A 22,425-nucleotide genomic window follows, 5' to 3' on the forward strand; every position below is an offset into this window, starting at 1 on the left:
TAAACTGGAAAGCAATTTTAAAACCAGAAATTATAGATTTCATTCTATATCTTTGATACTAGTTTGCTCATTTATTATTTCAAAATATATATTTTTATTACACATTTTATCATATATATTTTAAGGTGATTTTAGCATTCTTTACACATGTAAACTTACCATTTCTTTACGTAAACTTTAAATGCATGTATACAAACTAAACTTTTGAGAAGACAATCTCTTGAAGGAAAACATCAGTGAACAAGGCTCTTATACAGGAAATAACATTGTTACATATGTACAAGCATACATACTCACATTATTGGAGATTCCTCAAACTGTGATCTATGATTTGTCTCTCATTCATGTATACTGACACATATAATAAGATACATAAGATTTCTTAAAATCTCCCTAATTCCAAAGTAAACATAAGAAGATCTCATATTGTTTACAAATACGTTTTCCATTTTTTTGTAAAATATATATTGTTTTACTTTTTCCACTTGAATAGAGAAACAAATGATTTGTGTTTTTCTTTTTAAAGATATTTGAAGTTGGGTCATTGAAGTTGGGTCAAAAAACTTAAATCAATCAATCAAGATTATACATTTAAAATGAAAATAGGATTACCACCCACCACCACCAACACAAAATGTTCAATCATGTTTTGCTTTGATTTAATTTTTGTCTTTGAATTATAAGTCCCAGCTTATACACATCTACTGTGAAAGTTTTCCTCTATATAAAAACATAAGAATTCACACAGATGGTAAATTTTAAAGTATAATGAATGGATGCAAGAACACAAGCACAATTAGATTTCCAGCTGTGATATGTGGAACAGCAATTTTTGATAAAAATCCTTCATGTGTATCCCCTTTATGTCCACTTTTAGCAATCTGATTACTCACCCAATCATGGAGGCAGCTTAAAAAGAGCCTGTGCTGGTTTTGTATATCAGACCCATCGCAAATGATCTGCAAGTATGCTGAAGTTCTGGACAAAAGACAGCTACTGAAGCCCAGCATGCAGCTCAAGAACATTGTATTTCCTGTGTGTGTACATTTGCCTTAAAAAAAAAAAGAAAGATACCGTTACATATACAATTTCATAACATACATTTTGGGAAAGCTTTTCATATAGTTAACTTTTCTTATAGTAACATTTAAATGATTTGTTGTAAGAACAACTTATTCTTAGGGGAAAAGCAAACCATAATAAAATGGCTCTAGAAACAGTAACTCGAAATTCATCGTCTGCAGAAAAATGAAAAAGCAATAGATACATAAAATTTCTCTCTTTTCTTTCCACATGATATTGGTAAAAATTCATTAGCAATGATAATTTATAAGCCCTAAAACGAAGCAAACTCTTAAAGTTTAATTTTCCTTCTATTTTCTCTTTGTGGTAATGGGAATAAAATTCACACAGCAGAAGGATAATGCACCCCATAATGTGACATGATGTACTGAGAATGCAGCATCACATTTCTAATGATATGCTTTCCAGAACTGTCTTCACGATGCCACGGAGAATCCTGCCCTTAGAGAATGCATCTGTTGAAATGGATAGGTCATTCAAATAGATTCAAATTAGATTCTAGCATTAACATGTTTCCTCTATCAAGGTGTTCAAGCAAACAGTGAAACACAACTAACCAGCAAGAATAACAAAAAACAAAAAAATGAGAAAGAATTTAAAACAGAATCAGTCATTTCTCTTCCTTTGTGTATATGTCTCCTTAATCTCTCAAGTGTTCTTGGCCAACTAAAAAAGTGTCTATAAAAAGGTATAATATTTTAGTTTGTATATTTTATATGCACATAAAACATAACCATGTTTATTATATATATAATTACATATTATATGCATATATAAAATAGTGTTTATATATATATATATATATATATATATAAACCTTAAGGCATTTTTGTGCTGATTACTGAGCTATTTCCTCTGTCTCACACTCATCCTTTAATATTCATGGTGCTAGGGCTGGGATGATGCATGTGTTTTACTTTGCTAGCTTTCTCTGGAGAGAAAGACTGAAAACTGAAGAACTCTGAGTGGTCATAATATACCTAATTTGCTCACTATTCTTGTCAGCATCACCCTGGCAACAGTTCTCACTCTCATGTTATTTTCTACCTGTTAAAATTTTCCAGCTTCTGATAAGCTTTGTGGAGAACTGGAAGGCGAGCTCCTTCCCCCTTATTACAAGACCATAGCTGAGCAAGCTGAGGACTTATGACTACTTTGAACACATGAGAGCATTGAAGTTGTAAAGCAAACGAAGTTGAAATCTCAAGAGAGACAGGTATCTGAAAAGAGAAATAACATTAGAGCACTGGATGACCTAAAACAGATGTCACTGAACACCACATAAATTGATAAGCAGATTCAGGCTAAAAATGTTGAACAATTGTTAAGTATTGAGCAATGTGAGAGTGAGATAGCCCTAGTGACTATATTCACACCCTCTTACAGACTTTTCCTACAGGAGCCTCTCAAGGTGCTCACAGGGATGGTCCTGGAACCCTAGAAAAATTTTACCTTGGACACTTAGTGCTGGCTACAGGAAACGTCTACCAAAGCCATGTCCCCTGTTGTCAAAGAAAAATTTAAATGACACATTAAAAAATCACAAGAAGACTTTATTTTAAGGTTATTGCAAGAGGGGCCAAGAATATTGCAACAGAGGAGAGAGATCAAATGCAACCCTATGGGAAACCAGGGTGGCAAAAACTGGGAGATCTTTAAACATGAGTGAGCTACTGGAAAAGTTCTGGAGGATTTCAGGAGAGGGTGTTGATCCACATAGTTAGGTCATCAGTATTTGTTCATAGGGCTTATCACAGCTGGGCTCCCTTCCCACAGAAACAGAGAAAGAGGGGTTACTACCTTCCTTGATGATTGCATTTCAAAAAGATGTTCCCTGGTTCTTGAAAAAGACATTCTTGAACTGTAAAACTGGCAAGAGAATGGGGAAGTATTTACATTTCAAAGGGCAGAGAGAATATTCATAACTGTAGTTTTTCTAAAGTAAATGCTCAAAAAAGGAGATCCAGGGTCTAACACCAGGAGGAAGCCTGTGTGAAGTGTAATTACTTTAAGATGAACTTTAGGCTCTCTTGGTCACTATTTGTTCTTGACCCCACACTGAAAAAAAGAGAAAAAAGTGCTAATCTGCAGGGAAATAGGCAAGAAAATTATACTCAGGAGTACTGGAGGACACTCCTTATATCTGTGAATAGAAACAGAAAAAATAAAGACTGTCCCGATAGGGAAAGGGCATGAATCCATGGCTAGATCTGGTAGAGAACCGGAAGCAGCTTTGAAAGTCAGATTCCCAACACACAAGGTCAGAAAGCCCACCTAAAACTGAGGTTTAATCAGTGCCTCAGAGAATGTTCCCCTTTCTATACTCCCACCAGCACCCCAACAAGCTTCTAGGAAAATCAATGGTTCAATACAGCTAGGATTGCTGGAAAAGTGAGATTATCTTTAGGGATCATCGTCAAAAGAAAACAAACAAACAAAAACACAAAACATATTAAAATGTGTGGTCTAAAATCAGATTAGTGCTTAGATGGTGATTTACAAAATTAAGTGCTTATATTAGAAAGTGGAATGTTTCCAATTACTAAGTAAACCTTATCCCTTAAGAGACTAGAAGAAGGAGAATAAATTAAATGCAAAGGAAGCAGTGTAGAAATCAATAAAATTGACATCATTAGGATATAGAAAATAATTATGAACCAATGCTGGTTCTTGGAAGACATGAATAAAATTGGTAACTAAGCTAAGCTAATTAATGATATAAACACTACCAACATTAATACCAAATATATATTTCACAATATCAGATGTGAAAGAAAAGCCAGTTTGTTGCTCAGCCCAAACCCTCAAAGACATGATAAAGAAATAAAATAAATAATTTTATGCTAATAAATTTGAAAACCTGGATGAAATATGTCAATACTTGAATTACATATACTACCAAAAGTACATTCTAAAAACGATAATTTGAAGAGACGTGTATCAGTTAAATAAATGAACACAGATAAACTTCAAAACCAACAAATCTTTATCAAAGTATTAATGACTCAACTACAGCATAATATAAACTGAATAATATATCACAACCAAGTCAGTTTCATTCCTGGAATGCAAGACTGATTCAACATTTGAAAATCAATTAATATATTTCACCATTTGAATAGAATATAAATACAATCTTCTCTATTGATGTAGGAAAGGATTGTAAAACCCATTTTTGTTTAAAAAAACCCTTTTAAATCCCAGAAAATTAAGAATGAAACACAACATCCTTTGCCTAACAAAGGGCAAGTATCCAAAAATAAATAAATAAATAGGTATCAACACACACACACACACACACACACACAATCCCTCCCCCCACAAACCTGCAACATGTATCTCACATACTACACAAAATTTACCTCAAAATGTTTCAAAGACATAAATGTAAACATAAATCTGCACAATCTCTAGGGGAAAAACTTTAAAAAATGAGTTTTAATAATTAGGGTTTCAAGGAGAAATTACTGAATCTAGGACTGAGGCAGAGAAAAAATTAGGCTTAAAGTTTGGCAATTAAAAAGGACTAAATAGGTAAAAGAGACAAATAAACAATATATGAATAATGGGGAATGCCAAAAGAGCAAAAGAGCCAACCTGAAAGAATTCCCCATGATCAAAACTGAAACTATTTGATCAAAAAGAAATATTCATGAATTTGTATTCATATGAATAAATTATTTAATAAATAAAAAATGGAGTGAAAGAATAAATCTTTCCTATAGAAGAATGTCAACAACAAATGTATAAAGAATGAAGGAAATAGAAAGTGATCTTCAGAAGTCCACTATAATGATTATTGTATCCAAGTGGTGCCTGAGTGGCTCAGTCGGTTAAGATCCAATGCTTGATTTTGGCTCAGGTCATGATCTCACAGTTTCGTGGGTTGGTATCCTGTGTCACGCTCTGAGCTGACAGCATCTTCCTTCATTACTTATTTAAATAGAATATGGAAAGGGTAAAAAATAGTAATTTACAGTGGAGAACCCTAGGAGAAATCATCTTAACAAGCTGATCAAGGTTAACATCATCTGACTGTGTTATGTGTCTCTTATGTGAAGGTACTTCAAAAAATCATGCCCATGATCGTGTGACAAATCAGGCAAACTCAAACTGAAGGACAGTCTGACCAGTACTTTTCAAAAGTGCTAAGGTCATAAAAATAGGAAAAGACTGAGCAAATGTTAAAAGCTTGTGGAGAGTAAGGATTCCATGCCTTATAAATGCAATGTGGTCTCCTGTATAGAAGATCATGGAAGAGGGGGGAAGGTATTATGGGGGGGGATTTAAAACAACAACAAACAACAACTGATGAAATCCAAATATATCTATAGTTTAGTTAATAGTGGTGTGTACCAATGTTAATTTCTTAGTTTTCACCATTGTACAAGGATTAAACCAATATTAATTTCTTAGTTTTGATCTCTGTACCAGGATTAAACAGGGTAAAGGATACACAGGATCTCTTTATACTGCATTAGTATTTTTGGTTAACTAAAATTATTTCAAAATGAAACAAAAGAAATGATGCCTGTTTTCTTGTCAGTGCAATTCTATACTTGGTAATAGGAATGATCACAAAGATCAGACTCCCATAGACAGGATCCTGGGATTGCTTTTACTTAATTTTTGGGTTTTAATTCTGAGCCAATATCCACAAAGATAGAAAATAAAATGATTACCTAGGTTGGTTTTGATTATCTTATCACCCAAACAAAACCAAAGTACCCTGTATGCTCTCTTTCCTACCTAACACATTAGCCAACCTATCTTACTCCTTTGGTCTCTGGCACAACTAAAGAATGTTCTATTGTGCAATAGATAATCTGCAAACTATACTTTTACCAGTGTGTTTGTTTGACTGTTTAGTGGAACCCAGAAAAACAGGAACTCAACAAGATAAAAATTTGTTTCTCACATATCAGATGTAAGTAGTTAAAACTACAATGCTAAGCCAAACACTTTTAGCTTGTTTTCTGCACTACCTAGGGAATTACTCGAATCTGGCTGGTTACTAGAGAGGCCATCTTGCCGTATTCTTGTATTTGTCTGATGGATGAGAGAAAAAGGAGAAATGAGAGCATGCCCTTCACTTTTAAGCTTATAGCCTAGTTGGCACGTATCATTCCATTGAACACACTGTATTACTTTTCCTGTGGCTGAAAAATATAGATTTCAGTTCGGCCTAGCTAAAGATTCTACAATTATAAGATGGGGATCACTTTATAAAGCTCTCTAAAAATAATGTGTGTTTATCATATCTTATATGGACTATTTTATTAATAGTTGTCTTCATAAAACTTAAAAATATATGAGACAGAAGCATAGTCTATTTTTAATTATTAATTTCATTGTATTAGTTTGTATTCTATACTCCTACTACTGACACAGTTTCTGGTATATGTTATATTCTCAATTAATATCCTTGATCTATATCGATATTATAATTTTATTTAAAATATGTAATTTTACTCTAAACTTTACTTGTATAAATTATTTTATAATTCCCTAGTACATTTTACCCTCCTTCCTTTCTACAATGTTACTTACAATGGTTTGGGAGAATTCCACCCCATGTGTTTTTATAATTGATCATCATCTTTTTCTGGATTTCTAAATTCACACTAGTCCAAATAGTGTGGTAATAAAGAAAATCTTTATAGACAAATCTTTGTATACATCTGTCATTATTTCTGCATGATTAAATTCCTGGAAGAAAATTTTCTGAACCAAAACATTTACATACTTCCACATATTTTGATATAAAAAGGCAAACTGCCTTTCAGAAATTCTACACAGTCATTCATGATAAATTGCCCAGCAACGTTTCAGTATTCCAACACCTTTGACAACATTGAAACAACACAGCCTGATTTATTGAAACCATATCAAACATGTTTAACTTTAATTGATTTTTCTCCTAATTGATCATTTCATATACTTATTTGTTTTGCCTATGATACTGAACTGTAAAATATGAATTCCTCTATCATTGATATTATTAAGTCATATTGTCAAAAGCAATTTAATATGGTGATTCAAATGGAATAAAGCTGACAAACTTTACTTGAGGAAAATCAGTATTTTGAAAAGTTGCAATGAGAGGCACAATGCTTAGGGTAAGAGATGGTATATTATATTGTTACTACAACCCTCAGATTGAGAATTTCAATTCCTAAAAATAAAAACATTTTCTTCCCTCCCCCCCCATTCTATTATGGTATTATTTGGAAGAACACTTCATTTTCTATACACTTTATAGTCACATGTTTTCAAACGTGATGAGTATTCTAAATGGCTATTGTTTCAGTACAAAATAAACATTGGTGATTTCAATAATAAATTAACAGTTACTATGGCAGGTTGAATTTTACACATATTTGAAGTATTGTGCATATTAAAACAATTGAATTATAGTCTTTCTAGGAATACAAATTATATTTAAAAAATTTAATAGTAAGCAAATTAAGCATTTCAGAATGAACCCACAAAAAGATTTTGGCTTCTCTACCCTACTGCCCACTTTCATTATAAAGATGATTGTTCTATTTTCAGTTCATATATTCACTTATGGATTATTCAAAATATACCTTTATATTTTTTTCTTTAAAGGTGGCAGAAAAAAGGCAATTTTACATCCTCCCTCTTTTGTTTTTTGTTTTGTTTTTTAATTTTTTTTAATGTTTTTTATTTATTTTTGAGAGACAGAGAGAGACAGTGTGAGCAGGGGAGGGTCAGAGAGAGAGGGAGACACAGAATCTGAAGCAGGCTCCAGGCTCTGAGCTGTCAGCACAGAGCCCGACGCGGGGCTCGAACCCATGAACTGTGAGATCATGACCTGAGCCGAAGTCGGACGCTTAACCGACTGAGCCACCCAGGCGCCCCTCCTCCCTCTTTTGTAACCCGCTGAAAATACAGAAAATTATCAAATGAGGAAAAAATAAGAAATATATATTTCATTAAAATAAGAAAAGAGTCAAGTCACAAATCACAAATGTACAAATGTAGAAAAATATGTTCTACACATGTAGTAGTGACCCATGAATGAAACAAAAGAGATCAAAGTGTTTTCTCGGCTCTGGAACAGTTAGATAATTGCCACAAATCTAGTTGCTTACACAGTGATAAAGGAGCTAAGTCTAGAGGCAAAAGCCTGGACTGGGTTAACAATAATTACACAGAAATCAGCATTGCTTGATTCATCTGTAAATGCTAAATAAATAAATAAATAAATAAACAAAAAGAAAAACACCCAAAATAAAAGAAGAGGAAAGAGAAGGAAAAAAAAGGAGGGCAAGAACTGGAGCAAGAAGGAGGGGAAAAAATTACTCAACCGGTATAAAACAGTCATCATGAAAATGAAAAATAGAGACAAATGCTTCTCCTGTCCTATAACAAAATTAAGAAATCATTCAGCATGACCTGTTTGAAAAGTTTTAAGGAAAAGATGCAGCTTTGCATTTGCTTTCAAAATTATTGAAAGTGGACATGCTACACTATAACTCCCTTAAACCAAAGTAAAAAGATATATTTAATATACATTAAATACATACAACACAATCCATACACATTTTGTAACAGAAGAAACATTCTTAGAGGACTTGTGAAACTAAGAATGAAAACAGAAATCGTATGCTCACGAGGGGAGATTATAATGCAAGATGTCTAAGTGAGCACACTTGAAATGTGGGTGGCAAACTCCAAAGGCAAGCTGCAAGTGGAGCTGGAAGAATAGAGGAACAAAGCGTCATGGAGGAATAACCAGATTAGTCAGGCTACCACAGCAGTAACATTCATTGTGGTCAGTTCCTCAGTAATTAGGGCAAAAACGATGCAGTAGCACAGCTCATGCCTCCTCATTTCACTTCTTAACAAGGCATCTCTCTCTATGCACTCTTTGAAACATCTCCAAGGTTACAATACAAACAGTACTTCCTAGAGCTGGGAAATTCAGTGACCTTAAACTAGAATCACTGCATAAGTGTCTGAATCAATGAAAAAGACAAGATCAGGAGGGAAACCTAGAAAAGTTTGTAAATTTCACATCCCTTCCAATTTCCACAAGTACTGAGAATGGCACAAAGTAGTGCCTTTTGCTAGCAATGTGTGTATGTATCACCTGCGGATGTGTTAAAATGCACATTCTAATATGGTAGGTCTGGAATACAGCCTGAGATTCTGCATTTCTATAAAGCTCTGAGGTGATGCTAATACTTGTTTGTAGACTGTGTTTAGAATACCAAGGGCTACACTATAAGCATAAATTTCTGATTCTTCCCCTCCCAGATTATATGCTTATGCAGGATATCTTCACTCCAAAACAGAATTGATTAAAAAAAAATGAACACTTGATATTTAAGGAGTAGTATATGCATGAAAAAGCATAAACCAAGAACCAACATTAGTAAAACAAACTTTTAAACATACAGAAACAAAAATAAAAGGATTGCTATTGCATCAATATTACAAAAAAGAAGCCACTGTCCTTCAAATAAATGTAAAAATTTAAAAAAAAGTTTATTTATTTATTGAGTGGGGGCAGTGGAGAGCAAGAGGAAGAAAGAGATCCCAAGCAGGCTCCCTACGGTCAGCACAGAGCCCCATGCAGGACTTAATCTCATGAACCAAGATATCATGACCTGAGCCAAATTCAAAATGCGGACACTTAACCAACTGAGCCATTCAGGTGCCCCTAAAAATAAAAACTTTAAGTAAAATTATCCACAACGAGGATAGCTCACAGTAGAATAGCAAATTGATAAGCTGGAAGAATTGGGGATATATATTTTTAAATGTTTATTTTTTGGAGAGAAAGAGAGCATGCGAGCACCTGCACGCACACAGAGGAAGGGTAGAAATGAGGGAAAGAATCCCAAGCAGACTCCACACTGTCAGCACAGAGATCTATGCTGAGGTTGAACCCATGAACTGGTGGATCATGACCTGAAATAAAATCAGGAGTTGTATGCTTAATTGACTGAGCCACCCAGGTGTCCCAAGAGTTGGAAATATTAAGACCTAGCATGCAGAAAGCTAGAAAGAGCATCACTTCCACCCTAAGGTAGGCAAAATAAGAGAAAAACAGCAAAATCAAATCTTCTTTTGAGACCACAAGTCTACGAGTTATACATATATATAATATATGTATTATATATGTACATGTAAATATATGTATATACACATACATATATATATGTATGCATGTATTAGAAATGGAATTTACACAAGGTGCCTAAGTGGCTCAGTTGTTTAAGCATCTGACTCTTGATTTCTGCTCAGGTCATGATCTCACAGTTCATGGGTCCGAGCCCTGCACAAGTCTCCGTGCTGACAGCAGGAAGTCTATTTGGGATTCTGTCCCCTTTCTCTCTGCCCCTCCCCAACTTGCACACGCTCTTTCTCTCTCTCTCCTCTCAAAATAAATAAATAAACATTAAAAAAAAAGAAATGGAATTTCTGTTAACTTGCCAAAATAATTGAATAAAAGATAGTTGTTGCTTAATTGTTGCTAGGACAACTTGATATCTATATGCAAAAAAAAAAAGAAAGAAAGAAAGAAAGAAAGAGAAAAAGAAGAAACTTTGACTCCGAATTCATACCATTTATAACTATTAATTCAAAATGAACTATAGATTTAAATATAAAATCCAACCTGTAAGACTTCTAGAAGAAAATACAGTTAAAAATCTTTCTGACTTTATATTAGACCAAGATTTTTTACATAGGATTCAAAAAGCATGAATAACTAAAAAGTAAATAAATAAATCAGAGTTTATCAAAATTATAATATCCTCTTCTTTGAAAGACACTAAAAAGAAAATGAAGAAGACCAGACACACAGATTGGCAGAAATGAAAAACCCATATCTAAGCAAGGAATCACAACCAGTGTATAAAGGAATACTTATAACGCAACAGTAGCAAAACCAACAACCAAAAAATAAAAGCCAAAATATCTGAATAGATACCTCATTACTAAATAAGTACTGTGGGAAAATAAGCACATAGAAAGATACACACAATATTTAGTCACTGGGGAAATAGAATTTAAAAAAATGATATATTACTACAAGTCCATTAGAATGGCTACACCAAAATATAACAACAAAGTATGACAATCTCTAGTATTGCCAGGGACACACCTGAGCTGTATCTCTACTCACTATTGAAAATAAAAACGCAAAATGGCACAGCTATTTTGGAAAACAGTTTGGCAATTCTTAAAGAATTAAACATTCACCTAAGATAAGACTCAGGTTCCCATTCATATGTTTGCTCACCAGATGTAAAAATTTACAGGGTGCCTGGGGACTCAGTTGGTTAAGCTTCTGGCTTGGCTAAGGTCATGACCACGGATGGTGAGTTTGAGCCCTGTGTCGGGCTCTGTGTCAACAACTGGGAGCCAGAAGTCTGCTTTGGATTCTGTGTCTCCCTTTTTCTCTGCTTCTCCCCTGTTCACGCTCTGTCTCCCTCTCTCAAAATAAATTAAAAGGAAATTAACAGAAGCAAAAACAAAAAGGATATAGAACTCAAACACACAGACAAATCAGTACATGAATGCTTGTTTATATTAGCCTTTTCTGTTATTGCCAAAGTCTGGAAACAGCACAGTGACCAACAACTGGTAATAAAAAATTGTGATACATCATAGCATCATACAATGAAACACTACTTGGAAAAGATATATATATATACACATATATATATAAATTGAAAAAGTAAACTCAAAAGAGTATATACTGTATAATTCCAAAAACATGACGATATTTTTGAATTTTCTTAGTCTGATGGATAAAAATGGTGTTTTAATAGCTTTTTGTCTTATCTCCTTTTGCCCATTTTACAAAATTAGGTATTTGGTTTTTTATCTTTAATTTTATCAACAAATTTATAGTAAATTCATGATACATAGTATCAATTTTTAATATTACACAGACTTTCTATGCTAAAATTTTATATAATAACTGTTTCATTGATAATTTCACATGATACATGGCAAATTACAAGTCAGACATCATTGACAAATTATTTCACAATTTTAAACAATGAAAGAATTAAATACTTAAGGAAAAACTATAAGGAGTGGTCAGAGGGTGTATGTAAGCAGGAGGTGTGTGGTGAAAATGTGAAAGCGGTGCTTTGTCAATCCTGTGTAGTCAGCAAACTTTCTCCAAGCAACTATGTGTAGTCTCATCTCATTCTTTCTATTCAAATAGTGTATCTCTAAAGAAGTATCCCCTTTATCAAGAAATACTACTCAATTTTGGCAAGAGTCCCGCAGATTATGTATCAGATGGGAAAATGACTATGCAAGAATAATTTTATTTCTTCACTGAACAGTACCATAGCATTCATTCCTGTAAACTGCATTCAATTCAAATACTGGCTCTGCAACTGGTATGTTACTTTCTACAAGTGCATTGTAAAACCCTATCTTTGCCAACAGGAACATTTTAATGTCAGTGAGATACTGAAGTAATTAAAACATAAACTCCATGCTGCTCCATCTATCTCTATCCAAATGGCAAGTTTATTTTACTGAAGCCCCACTATCAAGTGCCAAAATTGCCTATGCCCTATATTAGTCATTTAAAATAATAGGGTCTGCTTTATTACAGATTCAACATAAATTGACCAATATATGTAACTGGCTAAATTATAATTGCTTACAGTTACTCATTTCACTTATGTTAACAATTCTTTGATCATCAGTTTGTAATACAAAATAGCAAGTCAAACTCTGCCTAACAATTCTGATCACAAATATGGCATAATTTTTTTAAGTTTATTTATTTATTTTGAGAAAGAGAGAGTATGAGCAAGGGAGGGGCAGAGAGAGGAGAGAAAAAAACCACAAGCAGGCTCCATGCTGTCAGTGCAGAACCCGACATGGGGCTTGAACCCACAAACAGTGAGATCATGACCTGAGCCAAAACCAAGAGGCACCCAGTTACCCCAGAAAATAACATTCTTAACACTCTATTCATTTAACCTATTGTTTAATATCATTTTTTTCATCATGGGATAATTATTCAAAAAGATATCAGAGGAATAGCAATCATTGTTTTCTTTTTATAATAATGATGCATTTCTCAAATCACAGTTAATGATTAAATATATATTTTTATTCAAGAAGTGATTAAATATTTGCATGCCTTAATCTAAATAAAGAAGGCAAACTGAGGCAAGCACAAATTACCAGCAACTGAGATTATTTGTGAATAGCACAATTTGGGACCTGCTAGCTGTAGCAAGTTTCAGGTAAGTCCTTTGAGGTTTTGGGGAAGACTGTATTTACAGACAAGAAGAACAAAAAGTGGCAGGGAGGAGTTCAGCCAAATCGCAAGCAGTCAGTTCACTGGCTTGAGGAGAGATTCTTGCAGACATTCATTGATCTGAGGATAAGTTTCATTCTTCTGTAAATCAGGAATTTATAGGAAACCTGTCTCTCAGTTCTTAAATTCTGTGCTTTTGAGAGTCATGCATGAAATTGTTCATTTCATATCCACCGGTTCCATTTTAGATTGATATCGTTTGACACACTTCCTACCTCTTCAAAATATTATTTGATGTTTTTCATATTAATTCTACCTCAATATTAATACATCACGATACAAAACCATCCATAAATTATTCAAAATTACATAACCCATAATAAAGATAATTGCATGTATCTCAGGAATGATTTATAAGTTCTAAAGCTCTCTTATGTATATAATTGATACTTAAAACAAACCAAGTATAATTGGAAAGGCAGTCAGTTCATTGCCAGTGTTACTCAGAGAAAAATTTGGGATTCCCAAAATTTACTTCCATGACCTCGTTCACTGGTTAATAGGGAAGAAGACAAAGATCCCCAAACAAAGATTTGACTCCAAAATCAGGGACATCCTTCTCTGTAGCAGCCATTTGACATTAAGTGCATACATTTAAAAATAAAATAAGAAATTTCTTTGTGGTTTTGCCTACTTTTCTTGATAGAGTGAAAAATTCACATATCAATTTGATGCTGATGTCAAAGACTGTTTCATAATTAAATTATTTTTAAAAGCCTAGTATTTTCTGATATGGGACAAAAGAATGTGGGTTCCTATAAATTAAACAAAAAAGTGGTGGGAATTTAAACAAGTTAATTATAGTTCTCTAAGTGTATCTTTAATAGTACACTATTTCAGTACTTTCTAAAAAGATACTAGGAACAAATATTAGTTAACTTTTATACTAGATTTTAAACATTTTAAAGTTAAGATAAAAGTGAGATCTATGATAATAAGTGAAAATTCAGTGGCAACATATTCACTTACTATTTTACAACTCAATGTAAATATAAAGAAGCATTTCTCTTCCACTTTTGAAAACACATTTGGAAATATATGAGCCCTACTGATGACAGTTTTAGTCTTTCTAATTATCCTGAATTTCTTCCGTTAAAAGAAACAACAGGCCCAAAATAGTTACTTATGTTAAGCCCTACCAAGACTAACTTAGCCTAAACTAATGTAGTTTCCTCCTTTCCCAGAATGAAATTTTTAACTAATCAGTGTGGAATTTTTTGATAAACCCCAGCTCTTCTCTCTAAGGGAAGGTGACCTTTCCAGAAATAATCCTTTCTTTTCTTTTGCTAATAATTTCCTAGTCCCAATCCCTTTCTGTCTATAAAAGCCTTCCACTTTGTATAATTCCTAGGAGCAGCCTTCTATTAGGTGAGATGCTGTCTGATTCATGAATTATTGAATAAAGCCTATTCGATCATTAAATTTACTCAGTTAAATTTTTATTCTTTAATACTTCTTTGAATGTCTTCAGTTATATCAACTACAACTGAGTTCACTGATTCTTTTTCAAGTTAGCTGATTTTTGTCATATGGATTTTTTTATTCACAAAAGTCAAAATTATTGCTTTTTAACCTTAAAAATTGACATAAAGGTAACAAGATTAACATACTGAACAACCATGTATGATACTGTGATTTGTACTAGAAAAATGAGTTACCAAACCCAAGTTCAATCTGCTTTCCACAGGACAGCCAAGGAAATTGAGGGGCCAGTTGTTGAGAAAATGAATACAACTTTATTCCAGAATGCCAACTACCTGAGAAAATGGCAGACTAATGTCTCAAATAATCATTATACTTCCTTGGTGCTGGCAGGGAATTTTAAAAAGGAAGGAACAAAGAAATAAATCTCAAAGATAAGGCAGATGAAATCAAAGGTTAATTATGACTCTTCAGAGGAAACTGTAGGCTCTAGCCAATAGGCAGTAATCTGTCTGTGTTGATCCAGTCAGTGGTTGTGGTCATATGATCTTCATGTACTTTTGAGTTGGTGTCAGTTGCAATCTTTTAGTTCCCTAGAGAGCTGTAAACAATATTATTACCTTGGTTACAGTTTAAGCTTTAGATTGTATTTGAGAGTTATGTGCAGGAACGTTAACAGAGTTGGATTTGTGTTGTAGGTCAGGGTTTCTTATGCATAAATTACCTTTCTTTCAAACAATTCAAGGCATAGGAGAGGGGCCTTCAAAATGACATTACTTCTGCTACATATGTATTCAGTCCTAGACCCAGTTCTGGGCACAGAACTCCTGAAAACCTTGGAATTTCCTGTGTTAAGAGCAATACAAGTGTCTTTTGTTATGTTAATGAGTGGCTTTTGGAAAGCCTTCCGGTGACCTAAGGATGGAGGCTGGTTGTCAAAGGAACACCATAAGATTAGGGGGCTGGAACTTTCAGCATCCATCTGTGGAACATTCAGGGAGGGGAGGGAGAGAAGTGATAGGCTGAATATTTGCCAATGGCCAGTTATTTATTTAATCAATCATGACAGTCTAATGAAGCCTCCATAAAAAACCCAAAATGCAGGATCCATAGAGGTCTGAGCTGGTGAACCCAGAGGTGCTGGGTGAGTGGCATATGTGGAGAAGGCATGCAAGCTCTTTGCCCTTTCCCCATATGTGCTGTATGCATCTCTTCCACCAACCTCTGTCTGAGTCATATTCTTTTATAATAACCCCCCGCCAACATTCACACACATCTAATAATTAAGATATTTCTCTGAGTTCTAGTAAATCAGAGAAGCTGCTCTATCAAATTAATCAAATCCAAGGAGGAGGCCATGGGAACCTCCAATCTGTAGCAGGTGAATCAAAAGCATATAAGGTAATCTGGATTTTTTATTGGCATCTTAAGTGGAGGGGACAAGGCAGTATTATAGGACTGAACACTTAACCTGTGGAATCTGCTGCTGTCTCCTGGTAGACAGTGTCAGAATTGAATTGGATTGTAGGACATAGCTGGTGTCCAGAGTGTTGCTTAATGTTCCATAGGTGGAATTCATCTCTTGTAGTGGAATTGGGTCTCAGAACAACTATTTACCAGGAAATTGCTATTTGAATTTGGAATCTGCCATTAGAAAAGGTAATTTCTTGTTTTATAACATATAAAGAATATTAATGGTTGATGATACTTTATAAATCACCAAATATCTTTCCTTAATTTCATGTAACTCAACAACAGAAAAGTTTAAACATTTGATTGCATCACGCAACTGATAAATGTGTAAGACCAGACTAGAATCTGAATCCCTAACACCTCTGAATCCACTTGCCCCTACCCCACCATAGAGTTTTTGCTTCCCAGTAGACCTCCGCAACCCATTTCTGAATGAGCATCCCAAAATATATACCTAATTAGTTGTTGAAACACCACAAATATTTCGCATTTGCCAAATTACTCCCCATAATCTAATAGATACAATGAAAATTCAACATTGCATAATGTCCCATTTCTGACTTAAGTCTACTTTTCTGACCTAAATCTCTTGCATTTCTCCTATTGACATTTCTACTTATTAGCAAAAACAAATTACACCCCAATCCCCAGGCATCATGCTTTCTCTTGCCTTTATGCATTTCTTTTTCTTTGCGTAAAATACCCTCTCTACTTTAGAGTTCTACTTGTCCACAGAGGTTTAGTCAACTAGGAGCCCTTAAGAGATCTTTCCTAATCAGTCCAGTTTAGTTCAAGTCATTTCTTTGGTTCTGTTCTAAAAATGTTTATGACTTTATTATGACACTTGTCATAGTGCTTTGTACATGTTTTTGCATTGGGCTGTGTCACTTATAAAATTGGGAGCTCCTCTGGTAGCTAGCAGTGGGCTACTGAATGAATCAATAATTTAATGAGTGTGAAAGAATTTCAATCTAAAATGGAACCAGAGGATATGAAATGGATAATCTCATGCATCCAGTCTCAGGAAAACAAAACTTTTAAGAACTGGGAGACTGATGTCCTATAAATGCCTGACTTAGAGAAGATCAGAACTTACTCCCTGACCCAGGAGCATCCATCAAGAATCTCTCCCTATCCTCAAGCCCATGAACTTACTATTTGGATTCTTGTTGGACTCCCTCCCCCAAACTCCCAATTTGCACTCTTTGACCATAAATACAGCCCGCCACAAATCCTTGAAGGACTTGTCTGTAGCTTGCTACAGTTTGCATGTCCCAAACTGCAATTCTGCTATTCCTGAATTTCCTCAATGAACTCAATTTCTGATAATTCAAGCCTGCTTCCATTTACCTTTTTATTTAGATTGACACATGCTACACTACTTTGTTTCTTTTTTATCTTACTCTCTTAATTGTGTGTGTGTGTGTGTGTGTGTGCTGATATATATGATTTGTGTATAACTATCTTTTTACAAATAAAATAACCAATAAAGGTAGCTATCACCTCTTACTGTGTACTAGGAACTGATTATACTTAAAACTTTAACAATCTCAGTTATAATCACAACAAACTAATGAGATTGGCTAATTATGTCCATAAGGCTTAAAAATGTTATGCAAATTGCCCTAAGTCTCATGGTGAGTGAGAACAGACCTGGGGCTGTCTCCCAAGCCTGTTTATAACCAAAATCTATGCCAAGACCCAAGACATCACACCGCTTTTGTGGTTTTGGATGGTTTGGGGTAGATTATAGGTCATAATTTCAAAGGCCTTTATACTACTTAAGAAACACATCCCAATAAAATGCTCTCTAAATTTATAGAACTATTTTAGGAAATACTCAGTCTTCTTTTCTGGTAGAAAATACACTAAAACCTTTCCTTTGTAGTTTATTTAAGATTGAGTGAAGGTAGAAGATAGTTCAATATTGTGCATTGGTGTCTTATCTAAATGAGAAAATGCCCAGAGTTAATATTCAGATGTCATGAGAAAAATCTAAAGAAAATGCACATTGTTGCTTATTCAGCATACTTGGAGGATTAAGTGAGGCACTACTTGCCAACTTCGATACTATCTTATTTATCAACCAGCTAGAAGCTACTATGTTTCATCTCTGGTGGATACTACAACCCATGAAAACATATTTTCATTTTTATTAATGATTTATTTTCAGTGAAAGTTTCTTAAAAGTCAAAAAAAAAACCACCTAAAAATTGTCATATATAGAGAAGTAGAATTTTCCTTCTCTTGAGATAATACTATGTAGCTGATTTGGGTCAAATACTGTATGCTTTTTTCATAGATAGAAATAGACTTTGATCTTGACTTCTTTGTCCAGGTCTTTTTTTTTTTTTTTTTTTTTTTTTTTTTTTTTTTGCCATTTAATACGGCTCTTTCTCACTCTTTCACATGAAAGTGGAACTATACCCTAAACATTAGCTCCAATGTTACAAGTCACATCAAAAAGTTATAATAAATAGCAATGGAGCCAGACTGTTCTTAGCATCCTTGTCAAAGGGACAAATTATATTCTCACCGATTCAGTATGCTCATCTGTAAACTGAGGATAAAAAATAGATTGATCTTATCAGGAAATGATCTAAGTAGCTAAGTCCATACATGTAAATTGCCACAGCAATTCCTATCACATTTTAGTCTATTCTTTGTCTCTTTACAGTCTACCAGTCTTCTAAATTAGACTTCTAAATTAGAACATATAGATATCCCTCATTATTTTTAATGATTGCAGAGTTCATATCCCAGAATAAAATATTACCATATTTAATATACTCACTCTTCAATGAAATGAAATGAAGTTTTCTATTACTTTGCTTTTGCCAACCACAGGGTTATGAATGTATTTTTGAAGTTTCTTAATGCGCTGTTCTTAAATTCTGTAAGTTAGAGTCACTTACGTGAGATTATTAAGTCAAAGATAAAAAATGTTTTCATTTACTTTGACATTACTACCAATATCAGTTCTACCAATTGGCACAACCTCAACATTTATGAGTGCAATATTTTTTAAACTTTTTGGGTAATATCAATAATTTTTATGGCTATTTTCATAAACATCCATGCTTATTATTATAAATTCAAGTAGCATGGAAGGAGGAGGAATCTACTTCAAATTCCTTCACCCCAAAATAATTAGTGTTAACACATGGCAGACAGTGTTTCAGACATTTCTCACTGCTTATGTAAAAAACAGAGTGATAGAATAGTCTATTCAGACACACAAATTCTTTAAAATGGAGATATTATATATGATACATTTAATTTAAAACTACTATAGTTGAAAAACAGACACGTAGACCAATGGAAAAGAATAGAGAACCCAGAACTGGATCCACAAATATACGGCCAATTAATCTTTCACAAAGCAGTAAAGGGTATCCAATGGGAAAAAGGCAGCCTCTTTAACAGGTGGTGCTGGGAGAGCTGGACAGCAACATGAAGAAAAATGAATCTATACCACTTTCTTACACCATTCACAAAAATATAATCTCAAAATGGATGAAGGACCTGAATGTGAGACAGGAAACCATCAACACCCTAGAGGAGAAAGCAGAAAACAACCTCCTTGACCTCAGCCACAGCTATTTCTTATTGAACAGATCCCCAAAGGGAAGGATATATGGTGCAAAAATGAACGTCATCAAGGTAAAAAGCTTCTGCACTGCGAAGGAAACAATAAACAAAACTAATAGGCAAGTAATGGAACAGAAAATGGTATTTGCAAACGACATATGGGATAAAGGGCTAGTATACAAAATCTATAAGGAACTCACCATACTCCACACCTGAAAAGCAAAATAATCCAGTGAAGACACTTTTCCAAAGAGGACATCCACATGAAATGATGCCAGGTGTCACTCATCATCAGGGAAATACAAATCAAATCCACACACTGAGATACCACCTCACACCGGTCAGAGTCGCTAAAATGAACAAATCAGGAGACTATAGATGCTGGCGAGGATGTGGAGAAACGGGCACCCTCCTACACTGTTGGTGAGAATGTAAACTGGTGCAGCCACTCTGGAAAACAGTGTGGAGCTTCCTCAAAAAATTAACAGTAGAACTCTCCTATGACCCAGCAATAGCACTGCTGGGGATTTCCCCAGGGGATACACGAGTGCTGATGCATAGGGGCACTTGTACCCCGATGTTCATAGCGGCACTTTCAACAATAGTCAAATCACGGAAGGAGTCTAAATCTCCCTCAACTGACAAATGGATCAAGGAGACGTGATTTATATATACAATGAAATACTATGTGGCAATGAGATAGAATGAAATCTGCTATTTGTAGCAACGTGGATAGAACCCGAGGGTGTCATGCTAAGCGAAATAAGTCAGGTAGAGAAGGACAGATACTGTATGTTTTCACTTATAAGTGTAACAGGAGAATCTCAACAGAGGACCATGGGGGAGGAGAAGGGGAAAAATAGTAAATGAGAGGGAGGCAAACAACAGAGACTTATACTGAGAACAAACTGAGGGCTGATGGGGGTGGGGGATAGGGGAAGGGTGGTGATGGGCATGGAGGAAGGCACTTGTGGGGGTGAGCACTGGGTGTTATATGGAAACTAACTTGACAACAAACTATATTAACATAGACAAAAAAAAATAAAATAAAAATAAAAAAATAAAACTACTATAGTTTACCTGAATTAAATAATTAAAAAAGGTGAAGCTGAAGAATTTGATGAACTTCTGATAAATGGTTCTCTGTCACAAATGATATTCGTTCCTGCATAGTATGTTTATTTCTTTTTTTAAAAGCTTCCTAGCATATATTTGGAGCATTTCTGACCTCAAGAGTCTTAATGAGAACCAGAGTACTCTACCTTATATAAAATTTAAACATTCTGCATTAGGACACTTTGAATGAAGAGCTACAAAGGCAAAACAAACAAATATTGAGACAAAAAGAGACTTTTTAAAAAACGTTTATTTATTTTTTGAGAGAAAGATAGAGTGCTAGTGGGGAGGGGCAGAGAGAGGAGACACAGAATCCAAAGCAGGCTCCAGGCTGTCAGAGACTAACCAGACACAGGGCTCAATTCCACGAACTGAGAGATCATTACCAGAGCCATATTGGACATTTGACAGACTGAGCCACGCCAGAACACCAAAAAGAGACCTTTCTGACTGTGATCAGCACCAGGGGTAGGATGACGAACTTTTTAGATACCACCAACCTGAGGTACAGTCATACTTGGCTTTGTCTAAAAAACATAAAAATATTGGATCTAATAAATAATCATATATATGTGCATTACATTACCATGAAGTATGAAAATGTCTTTTTGAAATTATATATTATTCTATATTTTCTGTTATATAATTCTATTATTTAAACAAAAACTGCTAAAACTAGTTAATAGTGTCAATCAGTAGTAATTACTAGTAAGGATTATTTTAAAATATAGCAGTATTTTATATTTCTTTGTTTTTTGATAAACAATTTAAAAAATTAACTTTTAACACTGTTATATAGGAGTGCCTGGGTGGCTCAGTCGGTTGAGCATCCGACTTTGGGTCAGGTCACAATCTCATGGTTCGTGGGTTCGATCCCCACATCAGGCTCTGTGCTGACAGCTAGCTCAGAGCCTGGAGCCTGTATTTGGATTCTGTGTCTCCCTCTCTCTCTGACCCTCCCCTTCTCATGCTGTCTTTCTCTTTCTCAAAAATAAATAAAAACATTAAAAAAAACTGTTATGTATTCAAATTGTAGAGACAATGCAATTGTGCACTTTAAAAAACATACTCATAAGATTTTTTAAAAGGAGAGTATATATACAAAGCTAATTAAACAGATATTACCTATATTTTATTTTTAAAGATGAAATACAGGTAATATTTGTTTTTGCTATTTCTGTTTCCTTTTCCAATAATACTGCTCTTAAGGTATGCTTCCCTGCAAACTTTAGGCATTCTTCTTTTCTTCTGTGTGTTGGTAATATTGCATATAGTCAAATATTAAGTACACATTATATATAGCTCTGCTTTTCTCAAGCTTCATTAAACTGATCACTAATATTAGTCCAATGTGATGACATCAAACTAATATGTTCTCAAGAAAAGAATCTTTATGATTTTACTGA

At 34.3% G+C, this 22,425-nt stretch overlaps 1 long non-coding RNA gene across 1 annotated transcript in view; it reads right to left on the reverse strand.

Annotated features, from left to right (window-relative positions):
• Window positions 1–1,014: 1,014 nt before the first annotated feature.
• LOC115278322 overlaps window positions 1,015–22,425 on the reverse strand; it is a 51,315-nt gene continuing 29,904 nt past the window's right edge. The window contains exon 3 of the long non-coding RNA XR_003902805.1: window positions 1,015–1,051. This is a non-coding gene — a long non-coding RNA (uncharacterized LOC115278322). The remainder of the gene's footprint in view (window positions 1,052–22,425) is intronic.

The sequence above is a fragment of the Suricata suricatta genome, chromosome 14, assembly GCF_006229205.1.
Source record: "Suricata suricatta isolate VVHF042 chromosome 14, meerkat_22Aug2017_6uvM2_HiC, whole genome shotgun sequence".
Classification (NCBI taxonomy): Eukaryota; Metazoa; Chordata; class Mammalia; order Carnivora; family Herpestidae; genus Suricata; species Suricata suricatta.